Genomic DNA, 9687 nt, shown 5'->3' with positions numbered 1-9687 from the left:
GTCTGAGAGAAATGGCCTTTGACCTGAGATATATGGATGGGGAGGCATTCTGGGAAGTGTAGTATCCAGAGGTTTTGGAGCTGGGCTTTCATAAGGAACCTAAAGCTAGGATGTGTGTGACTCTGCTGCGACTATTTTGACCGCTAAAACACACTTTTTGGCATCAACTTAAATTAGATTACAACAACACGCTGTAAAAAGGCGAGGGAAAGTATAAAGTTTCCATTGCAGTTTTAAAATCACCCGATAAGACCACAGCTGCATCCAAAAAAACAAAATGTCAACATGGACGGAGTGGGCACTGAAGAGGTCAAACTGCTGCGGTTTCTAGTTCATCCCTGCAGAAAACTGACCATCAAAGCGCCTGTCAGAGGGCTGAAAGCCTCGGAGGCTCCTCCCTCACATGTTTCTGATGTCTGATTACAGAAGCTTGCAGGGTCATTCCTGTAACTTTCCGAAATGTTACAGGAATGCAACTTTCTGATTCAGCGTTCACACCCACTTCTCGCTTGGAATGGTCATCTGTGCGGAGGTGAGAAAGGTCAGCGGTGGGTTTTTCACTCCTCTCCTCGGCTCTCATTATTCATTCTTGACATTTCGCTTTTAGTTGGAACAATAGAACGTCTTCCAGGAAACACTGCCTGAAAATAAGTTTGTGGCGAGAGAGTAGTCAACATGGAAAGGCTTTTCTGCGCCGCTGCAGGCAAAAACATACGACAGTTCATTAAGTCCAGTTACAATCGAAAGTATTCAAAGTCAGCAGCTGTGTATAATCATGTTCTGACTGACGCAGTGGGAGAGGTTTCAAACAGGTGTATCGTGGGGGTTGTGGTTTGCAGCGGTGCTGCACGGCAGCTGAGAGGCACACATGAAGGAGGCAGAGCACAGCAACATTTAATATGATGCACCCGATACGGCGACCTGCTCTCATATGACCTATATAATAAAGCTTAAGTACAAGTATTAACTCCGCGAGCAAGGTCATGCAAGGCAAGTGCACTAGCAGCTCTGCGCAAACTTTGGCCAAAGGACTTTAGATTTTTGGGCAATTTAGGGATGAAATTCACCCTTTTTTTTCCCTCCTCTTATTTTTTTTGTAACATTGGGTTTGTCTGAGGTCGCCCTGGCAGAGGTGTCGCCCTCTGGTTACCTCTGACAGAGTCAACAAGAGAGACTGACAGAGTGGCGTGCAGAGCTCCTGTTGAGTTTACATTGGACAGGTGCAGGAAGTGTATAATTTTGCATTAATTTGCACAATTAAAGTGAATGTAAACCCACAAAACGCTTCCGTACTGCTGTTACTTACTAGATTACTTCTGCTTCTAAAGTAATCCTGAGTCCTGAGGCAGCAAGATGCTGGACATGGACATGTTTTTAGCCTCGCTGTCGCCTGGAGCCGGCAGCCGTGACGCCACGTGTCAGTGACAGCAACTGAAATGTTGTGGCTTCGGTGGACTTGGATTACTTTGCAAGAACAGTACAGAGGAATTTATTGGTTTTATTATGTTTGGGGTTTTCTTTTCTTTTCCACTTTTAAACTCCAAGCGTTTGGGAGTTTAGACCAAAAACGCCAACATCGACACGGGCTTGAGGGTGCATAGGTGGCGAGTGACTTCTCATTTTTGGGTGAACCATCCCTTAGAGTTCTGCTCAGCTGAAGGCCACCTGAGATTATACAACAGAACATTAAAGGCGCGTGCATGAAGTACCGTGAGATTAACGGGAACACCAGGCTGTGACTTTTCTTCCAACGATAGGAAGTGGAAAAATCCTTTCACCAACGCGGTTTCTACGGACAGCAGATAAGGATAAGGAGCTGCTCTCGCTTCCCAACTAAATATTGACCCATTTGAGTTTATTCCTCATATCACAAGGTCAATACTTAGATGTCCTATCAATTTCCATTTGGCTCGTTATTCCTCAGTTTTGCGTGTCACGTCCGGAAGGGTGGAGCAGCCCAGCAGAGCAGCTCGTGCAGAGGCTGGTCTGAGCTGCAGGGAGGGTGCCAGCGCGCCGGCTACTGGGTGGCTCAGCGGCGCTCCAGTCACCGGGTGCTGCCCGGAACAAGAGACCAGCTGAGGAACAAGGTCACCAGATGGAAACACACGTCACATCACGGGCTTCAAAGTTCACGTCCATTCTCAGGAACTTTATTGCTGACGCCAATCATTAAAACATGACGGATATAAAAATCACGCTGCGCTCCAGACGCAAGCCTCTCAGTCATTTAAAGGAGTTCTTGCTTCAGATCTGCTTCGGTCTCAAGCACGAGCAGCAGCTTTGCACGTGTCACGTAAGCGTATGAGGCTTTAATTCAACAGCGACTATCATCACGAGTCATAAACACAGCGAGCATTTTTTTTTTTTTTCACAGTCTCATATGACATCAGTCACAAGTGAATGTAATTCAGGATTTGGTCGTCTTTACGCATCTTTGCCCTTTACTCTGTGAAAGGCATAAACATGTGAGCCAGCAGTCTGGGCAACACACCCTTTAGGCTTCTACTGTATCTTCTCTTTATATCTTTTATATTTTAGTCACACATACCCTCATTTAAAAAAAAAAAAATTCTTTCTGGACAGGCTGGTTTCGAGAAAGAAAAAGCCCGTTTTGTGAAGACGTATCGAGGGTATGAAAGAGTTCCACCACACGAGGTCAGCGAGGGTAAGAGATGATGATGATGTATACTTTTTTTCTTTACAGTAGTATTGTAACTCAGCACACAAAAACAATATTGTATCTCCTGGGAACAATTAGCTCTTTCATTAGCAGCCTCTTGTTCATTCAGCTGCTCCAGCGTTGACCAGCAGGCCCAGTATAAACCGCCTGTAAGAGTTAGAAACTCAGGAATAAAAACCCTTTAATTCCCGTCAAGCCGAGGGGCGACGGGACCTCAACTTTAACAGCATGGTTTTACAGTTACAAAAGGATTTGCCAGCTGGTGTTAAGAAACTTTACAGTGTGGAAGTCACTTGTACTTGTCTCCCTTTTCCCTGTAAGAACTTCATTTTTTTATCATCCCAGACCTTTTTCTTGAGCGGATAAAAGGATTTCAGATGTTTATCGATGCTTTAGTAGAGAACCCTGAAATCCATCCATTTTCTACCGCGTATCCTGTTAAGGGTCGCAGGGTTGGGGGGTGGAGCCGATCCCAGCAGCCTTCGGGCGAGAGGCGGGGTTCACCCTGGACGGGTCACCAGTCCATGGCAGGGCCAACACATAGAGACAGACAACCATTGGCTCTCCCAGCCACACCTACGGTCAATTCAGAGTCTGGATTAACCTGGTCCCCTCTTGATGTCTTTGGACTGTGGAGGAAGCTGGAGTACCAGAGAGAACCCAGCAGGAACAGGGAGAACATGGAGACTCACACAGAAAGACCCCGTGCTCCAGCCGGGGCTCCAACCTGGAACCTTCTTGCCTGGGGGGCCCACAGTGAGGACCACTGCTCCACCGGGCCGCTAACCCTGAAATCATTCATCTCATCTCAAGCAGCCTGAAAAACATGTTTGGTCTGCAGAGCTGCACACCTCTGCTCCGTTGCGTGTCAACAAGAACCCACCCATGTCATCAGGAAGGGTGAGCAGCGGTCGCGGCAGCTCACGTTTAACCTCACTGATGTTTTAAACAGGCTGTGTTGTCTTATCTGAGAGCTTGGTGATGACATCATTTGAGTCTATAAACCTACTTATGGACTGGAATTTGAGGTTAATCTGTAATCCATTATGAGCTGCATGGTGACTCAAACCCCCCCCCCCCCCCCCCAAAAAAAACAACCAAAACTGCAAACAGACTCACACGTTCACATAAGACAGACACACTAAACACCAGCTGAGACAAAAGTCATTTTTGTGTCCCTGCTGCGCGGCCCTCGGAGGGACACTGAGTCTTTGTCGCCGCCTGCGTTATCAGCGCGTGTGCAAACAAACCACTGTTTCAGTTCCATCAACCCATTCATGTTGAAATTTATGATTCTTGTTGGGTCAAGTCAAGGCCAGGTTTTTTTATGTCCTGTCAAAAGAAATTCTAGTGTCTGTCTGTCTGTCTGTCTGTCTGTGTAAGAACATGTTGTGGGGTCGGAGCCCTGAGGGGTTCTCCTGCTCACTGACTGACGCAAAACGCCCATGTTTGGTGTAAACTGATTATCATGGGCAGGGACGCAAAGGATAATATAAGTCTTTCTTTATGGGTGAATGTCTTGTGCAGAGGTCCTGCGTCTGCGGTCCTCGCTTTAGTATCCAGGATGGATCTTTTTTTCTTTTTTTTTTAAATTTCAAGCCTAAACCGGGACTGGAGATGCGAGATACAACGCAACACGACAAACCTGTAACCACACTGGAATTAACAGCAGAACTAAAAAGCAACAGGCAGCAAGACCCAGATGATGATGGCGGAGATGCACGCACGTCTGTGGACCCCTGCAGTTTACAGTTGTTGTTTTTTTTTCTTTTATCAATTTATATTTCCCAGAGTCCACATGGGCGGATCAATGCCTTCTCGGAAAAAGTGTAGCGTGTTGGTGAGCAAAATTCCGCTTCATCCGCCCTCAAAACCAGTCGACGGTGACAGGCGATCATATGATTCACCGAGTGATTCACGCTGAACTGGTCATCACCATCATCTGATGACAAATGTGTCGGCTCCCGGCTTCAGATGAGACGGTTTAGGTACGAGTGCCAGTACTTCCCCCGCACGTGATGTTTGCCCAGACCCTCCGCCGCCCTCATGATGGCCCACAGGTCACACGGTGCCTGGTGCACACAAACAGGATGGAGCTCATGTCTTTGTTTTGTCCTTAGAGGGCTTCTGTAGCTGCACCGCGATGGGCAGCAAGTGGCAACACGAGACTCCTTGGTTGAGGTGATTATAGACGAATTAAAACACCTGCTGCTAACAATTCATTAACTATTTATTAATCTATTGTTAAAATAGTTGATTATTTGGATCTAATCAGATGTTTGTACTGAAGTCAAGTGCTGTGTAGAATATTAAAAATATTCTGGTTAGTCGAACTGAAACTTCTCCCGCACTTTGACAGGTTTCAACTTCCTGCGGTCTCTCTCAGTCCTGTCAGCCGGTTTACAGGTCCCACCTGAGGAGAATTCTGGAATCTACCATCTTGGATCACTTTAGATGAGTGGAAAGAACCAAGATCATCACAGCAGATGGATCAGGGACCCAGTCGTGATCTGGGACCAGGGTCAAGGGAGACAGTCCTCCATGAACTGTTGGATGAAACCTGCATAAATCAGCTGACTGGACACCTCATAGCAACGCCACGTGACTCTTTGACAGCGGGAAGTTTGTCAACAGTGCAAAAGACAGTTATTTTAACAGTAATTTATGACAAAATAAACACACACAAAAAAAAAACCTTAACCCCTTACACCACAAGCTAACTAGCTACTCCAGTAAACGCAGCCTGTTAGTGCCGTAGCATCTTAGCACATTCATGGGCTTGGAAGGTGGCGGGAAGTAAAACCATGGGTTTGGTCAACAGAAGCTTCGCTCAGCTGTTAGTGGGGTCGCTAGTATGACGCATTGTGATGACAAACATGGAGTAAACATACGGGCAGAGCCAGGTATCAGCTGCATGGCTTTGACCTCGTCACGTATGCTGACATGTTTGGGGATTTGTGCGTGTGGTTAATGAGTACTTAGGGGAAGTAACCTTTAGCGGTGTTTTGGCCGGTCACCATGGCCCGGGGGGGGTGACTGTGTGTGGATAGATGGTGTGAGTGTCGACCTCGCTGCCCGCTCCTCTGTGTTTGCTGGCTCGGCCAATGCCCTGTTTACACTTCAGTATTACATGTTTTGTCTTTGAGTACAGTGGAGAGGTGGTGTTGGAAGTCAGTGACCCCCGCCAGACAAACACATGCAGGTCGACACATGTATTCCTCGCCAGTGACTCAGCACAAACAGTCTCGTCAGTGTTTGGAGTCTCACAGCTGCAGGTGACCCGCTGAGCCTGAGCAGACGTCTGGACGTGTTGCTGGTTCAGGCTGCTGCGAGCGAAGGAAATCTTTCAGTCCAAAGTCCGTTTGTCTTCTGTGTGGCGCTCATGAAAAGAAGTCTGTTCCGTTTGGCTGTGAGCTTCTCGTGCTCCGGCCTCATCTTTTTGAACCAACGTACGGTGGCACGTGCTCGGCCTGCTCTTGTCAACTCAGCCCGCGTCTGCCGAACCTCTCCACTGATTACAGTAATTGTTGGGATTCAGCCGACGCGGGCAAGAGTAAACAAGAAAGACGGTCAGTCTGTCAAGGCTGAGCCAGACTGAGGGGTTAACTATGGTGAGCGCAGAGTGCGAGGTGTATCAGCAGAAAGCGCCGCGCACGGAGGCAGGATGCGCATGTTGTCCTCCCATTGGCTCAGAACAGCCAGTTCAGGTCCAATGAGTGGGATGGAGACGGACACGCATCAGGCAAACAGATGAGTGGACGAATTCAGGAGCCAAATGTGAAAGAAAAACATCAGAAATCTGGAATGAAATCAAGTGTCACGAGCACCCGTCTGTCTGTTACATACTGGAGACGTCTAGCTGGAACTGTTTGGCCCAAAAACTGAGCCCACCAACATCTAACCAGCACGGCTACTTCCAAGGCCGTCTAGCTTCAACCCCCCCTCCCCCTGTTTTTCCTCCACCAGTCCAATCACAACAGATGTTTTGTCGATGATTGAAAACCACAACAATGGTGTGATGAAATCGTCTGCCGCTTCCTGTGACTCCGAGCAAAACACTTCATTCCTGACGCTTGGTTACCGCTACGTTACTCATCACTCCTCGCAACCGCACGCCCGGCGGTTTATGTTTTTACGGCCCCTTGAAATGGTTAATAACCGTTGCATTTTCTGTATTTTCCACATGTGTCGGTGGGATGCGTCTCACAAAACTTTGCGCAGCTGCAGGGGAAGACCGACTTAAAAAAATAATCTCAAAAGGAATGTTTCTAAAAGGATAATATTTAGGTCGTATACATTCGGTGGCACGTTACGTTTGTCAAAATGTACATCTAATCAGTGACTCATTCATACTGGTGTAACTGGTAAGCACCGAAAAGTACTGAAATATAAACAATATTACAGAGTAATACTGTTTTCATATGAGAGAAATTTGAAAAATCTTTTTTTTTTAGTTTTGTTCCTGTTAAAGGAAAACAAAAATTTTAAAAAATCAGAGATGAGGAGATAATTTTTGTTTTCCTTAAACGGGGAGTTTAAAATATTAAAGTCATTGTCATAGATGAACTATGTGTATACCTTTATTTTTCATTGTTTGACACTTCCTTCTTAGTAAATAAGGCAATTGGTTAATTATTAAAAAAAAAAAGTTTAATTTGTAACCACTGCATTTAAAACATTAACTTCTTTTGGTTTTTCTCTCCTGTTGTGTCCATTCAGATGGAAATCAAGAGATGGAGACATGCTATGTATTCTAGGTTTGTTTAGTTTTTTTTAGACTACAAGTAACTGGAGGACAGCTGGTGCTCTTGACAATATAGTTTCTGATAGCAATCATTTCACAAGTTAACCATGACATAACAAACTGCTGGCTGGTACACAGCTGTGTAAACCTGCTGATGTGAGATGGCGAAGGTCTCTGCTGGTTTAGCCTTCCTGCGGGCTCCCTCTCGCCACATCCTGTCCAACCGTTAAAGCGCCGCACATTTGCAGCAGTTGCGAAAAGCTTGAGAATCTCAGCGGCAGTGCGTCTGAAGATGTGAAACAATAATGAGAGGCAAATAAGAGACAAGAGTTCCGACATAAAAATAAAGCTTCTTGACCGGAGCGTAATGCTAACGGCACTTGGTTTTAGTTGATGCAACATGAAGCCTTGATGTCACCGGCGCTGGTGAAAAGAGTGCGTTAGAACTCTGAGGGGAACGATGGAGGACAAATGAAGTGATGTACAAAGACAGGCTGAACGCCGCAGTATACTGTAACACTTTTCTAATCTCAATCATGCTGTATTTACCTTTTATCACAAGTCAGCATGTTTCCACTACACATCATGTTTTAATTAAGAGCATGAAGTGATCAAAGCTTTTCCCCCCAATTTGGATCTGTGTTCGTCACAAACACGTCTCTGACCTGATCTCTGTTCAACAGAATACATAACCTATTATGTAAGTTCATAAACGGGTTAAATAGGTTAGACTTCACCCACGCGGGACATTCAGACACCACTGCATAAATGTCAACAGTAACATGTGAACCAAAGTGACACACTGACATACTTCAGATGTTCTATATAAACATTTAAGTGTTTGTGACGCTAATGTGATCAACGTGAATCTGCTGTGAGTGGATGTTTTGCAGTGCAACAGAAATACTGGCTATTTATATTTTTGGTCAGTCTGAAGTATTTGGCATCAGGTCCAAGTCAAGTGTCAGGTCCTTTTTTCTTCCAAGTCTCAAGTCAGTCCCCCCAGTTGCTGCAATTTAACATTTCTAGCAAGCATTGCTATATGGACTTTGATCATTATAGCCATCAGCCAGCCCTTTAAAACTCTCATAGTTTAAAAATATACAGTGAACAGTAGGCTCATCATGTTAATGAAACACATAGCTAACGAATAGCCAATTAATGTTCAACCAGCCAACATTCAGCCAGCTAACGTTCAGCCAGCTAACGTTCAGCCAGCTAACGTTCAGCCAGCTAACGTAATTATCTTGTTTGCTAAATTCAACTTTAACATTCATAGCACCGAGTCACGATCCTTTCTGATTCGTTTTCCTGATGAAGATAAAGACATCTGTGGCTTAAGTCTTTAGAGAGTGAGTCAAGTCGTGTGTGTGTGTGTGTGTGTGTGTGTGTGTGTACACGTGCACAACTCCAGTCACAGTCCAGTCTCCGTTTCTTGTTTCCACAAATTTTTCCCCAAGTCCTGTTCTCGGAAGTCTTAAAAGAATTATTGAAGGAGTTTGATGAGGTCTCAGAAATGTACTCAACTGGTAATGAGTCACACCGATCTTCCCTGATATAAAAATCTGTGCCTACCCTGACTATCTGGTACGACTGAAGTAGTTAAACCAACATATCATAATGTTCACATTTATATTCTTCCTTTTTTTTTTTTTAAACTGTAATTTCTAACTGTAACTGTAATTGACCGTATTCTGAATGACAAAGAGGTCAAAATCCTGTGTGGGCTATAAATACGCGTTGGTTGAATTAATACTAACGTGGAAACATGGAACATCCTCACGGTACACGATGGACTGAACCCAAAGTGCAGCATAAGAGAGATTCACCAGTTCCCTCACACATACTGAGCCGTCATCGAACAGTGGCCAAACAGGTATGTGGTGTTTTGTTGTGGCGGCCGCAGCCCTGTCACATGTCCACTTCATGCTTCCTCCCGTCCACGCTGGGAGCATAAGAACAGAAATACTCCTTTGCTGCCTTCTCTTCTGTATTTTTAAAAAAATTTCTTCTCATCTCTCCTGCACTCTCTCATTTTCCACCCTCCGGTCCCCCCAGCCCACCATCTGTCTTTATCATTTGTTCCACCCCAGCGTTGACGTCCTCTGTGATTCATGGGCCCCCAGAGACATTCGTACCTTTGAGTCTTACTGTGTCCTGTATTGTCTTCATGTGGACAATTATCAAGAGAGTCTGCAGCACATAAAAAAAAAAACCCACACACCTTAAATATTACTTTATGTATTTATTTAAATGTAAACAT

The 9687-nt window shown here is 45.3% G+C and overlaps 1 long non-coding RNA gene across 1 annotated transcript; it reads left to right on the top strand.

The window, feature by feature from the left end:
• Positions 1-444: 444 nt before the first annotated feature.
• On the top strand, positions 445-7180 carry LOC147246839 (uncharacterized). Its single transcript, XR_015109774.1, has 4 exons — positions 445-532; positions 2584-2665; positions 4472-4861; positions 5040-7180. It is a non-coding gene; the product is annotated as an uncharacterized LOC147246839 (long non-coding RNA).
• Positions 7181-9687: the final 2507 nt, after the last annotated feature.

Source organism: Aulostomus chinensis, chromosome 17, assembly GCF_037954235.1.
Source record: "Aulostomus chinensis isolate RoL2024-O1b breed Wild chromosome 17, RoL_Achi_v1.0, whole genome shotgun sequence".
In the NCBI taxonomy this organism is placed as follows: domain Eukaryota; kingdom Metazoa; phylum Chordata; class Actinopteri; order Syngnathiformes; family Aulostomidae; genus Aulostomus; species Aulostomus chinensis.
Note: the sequence above shows the minus strand (reverse complement) of the source record. Positions and strands in the feature narration are given on the sequence as shown.